We start from the raw sequence: 7611 nt of genomic DNA, 5'->3' as shown, positions 1-7611 counted from the left end.
ATTCTTACATTGACAGCAACTTTGATGAAGTTTCTTCTCCTGCGGCTTTGAAGGTAAAAAATGCAACCGGGGATTCTCTTCGCAGCGCTGAGATTGTTTTTCTCGGACCGTAAGCAGATTTTCAGGATGCTTTGAGTTCTGCAGTTCGGCTCCCAGTCGGCGACGCGGGATTGGTGCTCAACCTCACTTTCCATTTTAATTAATCCTCATCCGCCTGTGGTTCTGTGATTAGAGCGGGCAGCCTTGCACTTCCTCTTCTCCCTGAAGCGGAGCGTCGGCCGACCAGGAAGCTGCTGTCGACGGATCAGCGAACCAAGTTGATGCACAGGAAGTTGCAAAAGGTTATTTAGTTAAGTCAGCAATCAGCAATGTTTCAGGGTTCCTACACCTTTTCCAGTCAAATTCAAGCACTTTTCAAGCATTTCCAGGTGCATTTCCATGCTTTTCCAGCACCTTCCAGCTGTGTTAAACTACATATTTGTATCAATACGATCCTCAGTATTCAGTCTACTTATTATGTCACTTGTTCATCACATTAAATGAGATGTTATTGTCCTCTAAACAACCAACATGATGTTTGGAGACAGCTTTTTACAGAAGGAACACAAATGAAAGGAAAACTAATTCCACTAACAGATCCACAGAAATATAATCACCAACTATTTTCATCATCTGTTCATCATCAAAAGTCATTTTTCATGCAGAAATGTCAGAAAATGCTGTTTTCAGTCCCTCAAATATGGAGATCTTCTTTTCTCTGTTATATCATAGATGTCATCACATAGAACACACATTTCAAGCACTTTATTCTAAATCCATCACTTTTCAAACCTTGAAAACATCACACTAAAACTCAAGTGTTTTCAAGGATTTCCAGCACCCGTACCAACTCTGTACAGTCTTGTTGGAATATATTCAAGGTGGTCCAGACAGTAATACATGCAGCATTCCAAGATTTAATGAATGAGATGTATATCGAGATATTCTTGTTGAATTAAAGGTCCTATAGATGCAGTAGGAAAGCATGGTGGAGACAGGCCGTGGCCGTGGAGACAGCGTTGCCTGAAGGTAAACCGGTCATCTACATATGAATCAGTGTTTTGGAAGGAACCGAGTACACTCAGGGGCCAATGAGATTCAGTCCCCGGGGCAACGCAGCCAATTAGCAGGCAGGTATGATGAAGTCTGACCTCTGGCCTCCAGGACCAGCTCCTGTCCAAACCCTGAAACCAACAGCAGCACTGGCGAAGACGAGTCCTTGTGTACTTTACGTGTTCAGCTGCTCCGGCGGCACAAAGAACCTGTGAACCTCGTTCCCTTCCAGCCCTTGAAATCGAGGGAATTTGTCGAGTTTCTGCGTGATTATGCAAAAACGTGAGCAGATTCTCAAAACAGCATGAAGGAAAAATCAACAGCTGACGGCCTTCGTGTCCATATGTATGTGAGCAGAATAATTTGTGGGTTGGCTGCTTCTGTGTGTGTGTGTGTGTGTGTGTGTGTGTGTGTGTGTGTGTGTGTGTGTGTGTGTGTGTGTTTGTGTTTGTAAACTTTAAATTCCCTCTCCGCTTGATAGAGAATGATAATAATAATATCTGGAAGAGAGATTCAAACCCACAGCTATCTCTAGTCGGCAGATAAACACGTCTTTATTCTGCTTCATACCTGGAGTTCAAACAACCACAACCGCCTCTGAGCTGGCCCCGCCCACCTGGAGCCAGGTGGGAGGAGTCACGTCAGGTGATTGAGCTCACCTGTGGCTGCAGGACTATATAAGCTGGAGGCAGTGAGCTGGTCTGGTTTGGTTGTGTCACGTTTAATTTATCATTAAACTAATGTTAAGTTTTGTAAAATACATTTATTTTTATTTAAATGAGGACCATTTATCTACAAGTCTCCTCTCTTCAGCCATTGTTGTGACAACATTTATATATAAAACAAATTTAGAACAAGTCTATTAAAGTGAAGGAAAACTCGCTGATATGATCATTTAATCTCCGAATCAGCAAAATAATACGGGCTTCTACCCAGGATGCACCTCAGCGTGAGGGGGAGGGGAGTGGGGGCTTTTCAAGTACTCATCCTTCTGTGATGCTGCCAGCGACATCTGGTCGTCGTGCCAACCACAGGCCTCCTCTTACCCGAGTGTTGGAAAGAGATTATATCTGTATTGTGTCTTTGTGATGAGAAGGAGAGAATTAAGACGAACCGACCGACTCCAACCAAGATGGTGGAAGAAATGTAGAATATGATGGGAGAAAAGTCAGTAAAACTACTTGTTCCCCAACAAAACCTTCTAAACTCAGATAATCTGCTTCATAACCTGCAACCAGCATCATGAGGACCGTTTCATGTTGTCTCCTTTAATCCGTCTGTCTTTGTTTTTCTATTAAACATTTTCCAACTCCTGATTAAAAACCTCCATGAGCGTGAATGGGAGCAGCATCAGACCCTCAGACCGGACCCTCAGACCGGACCCTCAGCTGGTTTCAGAGGTCCTGCTAAGACCGGAGCTACGAGCACAAATAGCAGCCTGGTTTCTGTGTCGTCTAAAAATCTGAATTAATGGACAGAAGCGTGAAGTTCTCTCAAATCTCTAATCCCTGAAGAGCCAGCCATCGCTGGGGAAACTACGAGTGTGTGTGTGTGTGTGTGTGTGTGTGTGTTTCTCTAATCTCTCCAACATGGCAGCACGTGTGTGCAGCAACGACGGCAGATTAGAAGGAAGGAATCATGAATGACTTTGTGTCGCTGCCAGATTTTGATTCGTTGATGATTTTGTCAACAACACGTGACAAAGATACAGAAAAGGGACACACACACACACACACACACACACACACACACACACACACACACACGCACGATGTGTTGATCACACCGAGCCGACAGATGACTATTGTTTAGATTGTGTAGATTGTTTTGATTGTTTTGGTTTCGTGAATAATGTGAATGCTAATATCTCATATTTATTCACATATTTACTGATCAACAGATGGACTCTTGCTTATTTAGAACACGTGACAAAAAAAAAAGCAGCTCGTCCAAATCTACTAATTCTTTGGTTGTTTTTGTTTTTCGTGTCCATGTGGCCTCAAACGCAAACTGGATCTGATTTTAAAGCGTTATTCAGAAAGAACTGATATCTCTGTCAAAGTAACATTATGCATCAGAGAATATGAAATATGGATTTTCTGGGGGGGTTAAAATGATTTGATGTAAGCGGTCTCAACACTGATGCTGATCACTCATCTTCGTTTCCCTTCCTGTCCTTGACAGGGATCTGTACCTGGATCGGGCTCGGGACTAGCAACCAAAGTCTCTAACTCCAGCTGACCTTTGACCAGATGAGGGTCGAAGCCTCCCTGGATGTAGCTATGATTCAGTGTGTGTGTGTGTGTGTGTGTGTTTTTGTGTGTACCTGCTGGATCTCCTCGGGTCTGGTTCAGACCGCTCTAACGAACCTATGAACACCGTCTGGTGAGTCCGACCTCATTTAACATTCCGGTGGCGTCCTCTTAACCCAGATTATATAAATCCATATATTAACATGGTGTCTCTTCTTTCTGCCGGCGGCGCCGTGAATCACCGGGTGGCGGTGCCGACCTCCGTCTGTCTGAATAACATTACTGAACTCCACGTCCCAGTTTTTCCCAAACAAACCCTTCTGGAAGCCTTTGAATGCTCCGAGTTCACCGACGGGAACAAAGTGTTGCAGCTTCGCTGGTTTCCAGCCGGGCAGATACGAAAATGACCTTTTCGGTGTCTCAGGTTCAGAGTTGATCTAATCCGTCTGGATGAAACCTAAAAGGCTTTGCGACGTCTGGTGCTCTCGTATGAACTGATCTGAGCACAGAACAAACAGTTCTGTTTAGAAATAATCAGATTTATGTATTGAAGGCATTAAAGGGCTTTGAGGTCAGAAAGATGTCTTTTTTGTTGTCGTTTTTTAGCCCACTCTGCTGCGACTGGCCGTCTCTGGGGTCCGCTGCCTCGTCACCATCCAGACATCACTGGAGGATCACAGAGACATCCATGGATGTGTTCATCGTCTCACCTGCAGACTCGTATCTAATGTCTGGAGAGTGCTGGATGCTGAATTACTGGTTTAAAGGTTAACCCTCCTGTTCTCCTTGATAATGTTCATTTGATCAAAGTCTCTAAAAAAAGAGGGTTAACAGAATTATGTTAGCTTGATATTCGGTGACTTTTCCTAATTGAATGGAGGCAAATAGCTCATTATAAAATTAACATGATAATATGTTTTCAATGTCCTGTACACACTTTAAACGCAATTTCCAAAAATGTGTTAACTTCCAAAAATGTTCATGTTCCAGCTCCCCAGTTGAAGGACCAGGTAGACTGTTCACGGTAGCGATAGTGGGGTTCTGTTTTATGTTATGAGTTATGTTTTATGTTATGGGGTTATGGGTTATGTTTTATGTTATGGGGTTATGGGTTATGTTTAAAGTTATGGGTTATGTTTTATGTTATGGGTTATGTTTTATGTTATGGGTCATGTTTTATGTTATGGGTTATGTTTTATGTTATGGGATTATGAGTTATGTTTTATGTTATGAGTTATGTTTTATGTTATGGGTTATGTTTTATGTTATGGGTTATGTTTTATGTTATGAGTTATGTTTTATGTTATGAGTTATGTTTTATGTTATGAGTTATGTTTTATGTTATGGGTTATGTTTTATGTTATGAGTTATGTTTTATGTTATGAGTTATGTTTTATGTTATGGATTATGTTTTATGTTATGGGTTATGTTTTATGTTATGGGTCATGTTTTATGTTATGGGTTATGTTTTATGTTATGGGATTATGAGTTATGTTTTATGTTATGAGTTATGTTTTATGTTATGGGTTATGTTTTATGTTATGAGTTATGTTTTATGTTATGGGTTATGTTTTATGTTATGAGTTATGTTTTATGTTATGAGTTATGTTTTATGTTATGAGTTATGTTTTATGTTATGGGTTATGTTTTATGTTATGGGTTATGTTTTATGTTATGAGTTATGTTTTATGTTATGGATTATGTTTTATGTTATGGGGTTATAGGTTATGTTTTATGTTATGGGTTATGTTTTATGTTATGAGTCATGTTTTATGTTATGAGTTATGTTTTATGTTATGGATTATGTTTTATGTTATGGGATTATGAGTTATGTTTTATGTTATGAGTTATGTTTTATGTTATGGGTTATGTTTTATGTTATGGGTTATGTTTTATGTTATGGGTTATGATTTTATGTTATGAGTTATGTTTTATGTTATGGGTTATGTTTTATGTTATGAGTTATGTTTTATGTTATGGGTTATGTTTTATGTTATGGGTTATGTTTTATGTTATGGGTTATGATTTTATGTTATGAGTTATGTTTTATGTTATGGGTTATGTTTTATGTTATGAGTTATGTTTTATGTTATTGGTTATGTTTTATGTTATGGGTTATGTTTTATGTTACGGGTTATGTTTTATGTTATGAGTTATGTTTTATGTTACGGGTTATGTTTTATGTTATGGGTTATGTTTTATGTTATGGGTTATGATTTTATGTTATGAGTTATGTTTTATGTTATGGGTTATGTTTTTTATGTTATGAGTTATGTTTTATGTTATGGGTTATGTTTTATGTTATGGGTTATGTTTTATGTTATGAGTTATGTTTTATGTTATGGGGTTATGGGTTGTGTTTTATGTTGTGGGTTATTTTGGTTGAAAACATGTGTTTATCATGACGTACCCGAAGCATAAACCTGAGTAACAATGTAATCACTTCCTAGAGGTTTGAATAGTTGAGGTGAAATTGACCCGAAGGACACAGATGTCAAAGAATGTGAGGTTAACAGGATTAATTAGTATGAACGTCTGGAAGCTGTGGAATAATTCTAATTCTAATTAAAGTCTTTAAATGTGTTTGAAGGAGGTAGAGTTAAAGAAATATATGATAATTATAATAAATATATATATATAATTCATATGATCCATATATATTTGAATGGGGAAGATTTAATGAAAAATGTTGAATATTTAGTATTAAAGTTATGAATAGAAATGTGAGCACACACGTCTTCAGCAGATTAATGAGCTTCTACGTTGGAAAATGTGGAAGAAGAATGAAGTAACTGTAACGTTCCGGTGTTCACATCAAATATGCAGAAATGGTTCAACTTCAGTGAACTTTGTTCTCCTTTGAATGAGCTCTAAAACGTTCACACGCCTTCACAAAGAGAATAAATAAAAAGTCTACGCCTCAAACAACAACAACTTCTTCCTGTTGTTGCCTCAACAAACGATCTGAGCTGAGATGAAACAAAAAGACAACGTTCTAATCTGCTGGAATCAAACGAGCCTGTCAAAGCTGCTCGGCGTCTGCGGTTGTAATCTCGGACCGGTCGCTGAAAAGTGCACACAGATCAGGATTTAAAGCCTCTCAGTAGATTGGCAGGAGGCAAGAATCTAACACAATCCACTTCCAGGGGGGACCAGCAGGACCGTTACGTAACCCGGCCCCTCTCCTGTGGAGTGGACTCGTATGGATCGGGACGCATATAGAAAACGGGATGTTTCTCTGCAGTGACGTAACTTCACTTCTCGTTATTAGAGAGCCGACTCACTTCTGTAATGCATCTGGTGATGCGCTGAGTCAGCGTGTTGATCACGTGACGGCAGCAGAGCATGCTGGGAGCCGAGCGGCTTCCAGTTCCAGAATTCACCTTCAAACTGGGCCTCCAACTTCCTCCCACAGATCGTCACGGAGACAAATGATACACAATAATCCAACTGAACCGTAAACCCGGTCAGTGAAGAGGAATAAAACATGAATAATCCCGTTTACATGCAGTTCAACGTCAGACACCCGTTTCACAAACTTTCTTTCTCGAGAACTTTTCACACACAAATTGCCAGAATTTGAGAGTATTTTTACTGCCATTCCCGCGTAACTTATTTTATAGCCTCAAGCTTTTTGAGCAGACGTAAATTTGATAAATCATAACTTAGTTTTTTGCGTGTTATTGAAAACTTTTAAACATGTTAATTACTTTACAAATGAGATCACAATCAATGCTTTCAGGTTAAGAGTAAAACAGGATGTTCACTTTTATATGAGGATCATTGTTACAAGCAGGTAATAGTTATCAGAACAATACGGACATTCAGGCTTCCCCATGTGGCTCGAAGGTGAACTGCAAAAATAAATGTTAAATAAAAGACAATGGAAGAAATTCTGCAAATTTATGGCGACCCTAATGAAATCTCCTGCAACCCACAGTCAGGTCCCGACCCGGTCTTGGGTTCACCTGTGGGTCCCGACCCGGTCTTAGGCCCACCTTTGGGTCCCGACCCGGTCTTGGGTCCACCTGTGACAAAATAAACAAAACAAAATACTCTACAAAACTACATAGTCAGATTAAGGCAACAAAACTACTTGGTTAGTTTTAGTAAAAATGGTTTGGATTAAAATTGCTGCAAAATTTAAACAAAAACACGACAAAACGGCCTGGTTCTGACCGGACTCAAACATCTTGGACTTGGACTTGGACTTGGACATGGACTTGGACTTGGACTAGTTTGAAACTAATGTGTGACACTTCAATGT

Source organism: Eutrigla gurnardus, assembly GCF_963514095.1.
Source record: "Eutrigla gurnardus genome assembly, chromosome: 14".
Lineage (NCBI taxonomy): Eukaryota > Metazoa > Chordata > Actinopteri > Perciformes > Triglidae > Eutrigla > Eutrigla gurnardus.
This window is presented reverse-complemented; position numbering follows the sequence as displayed.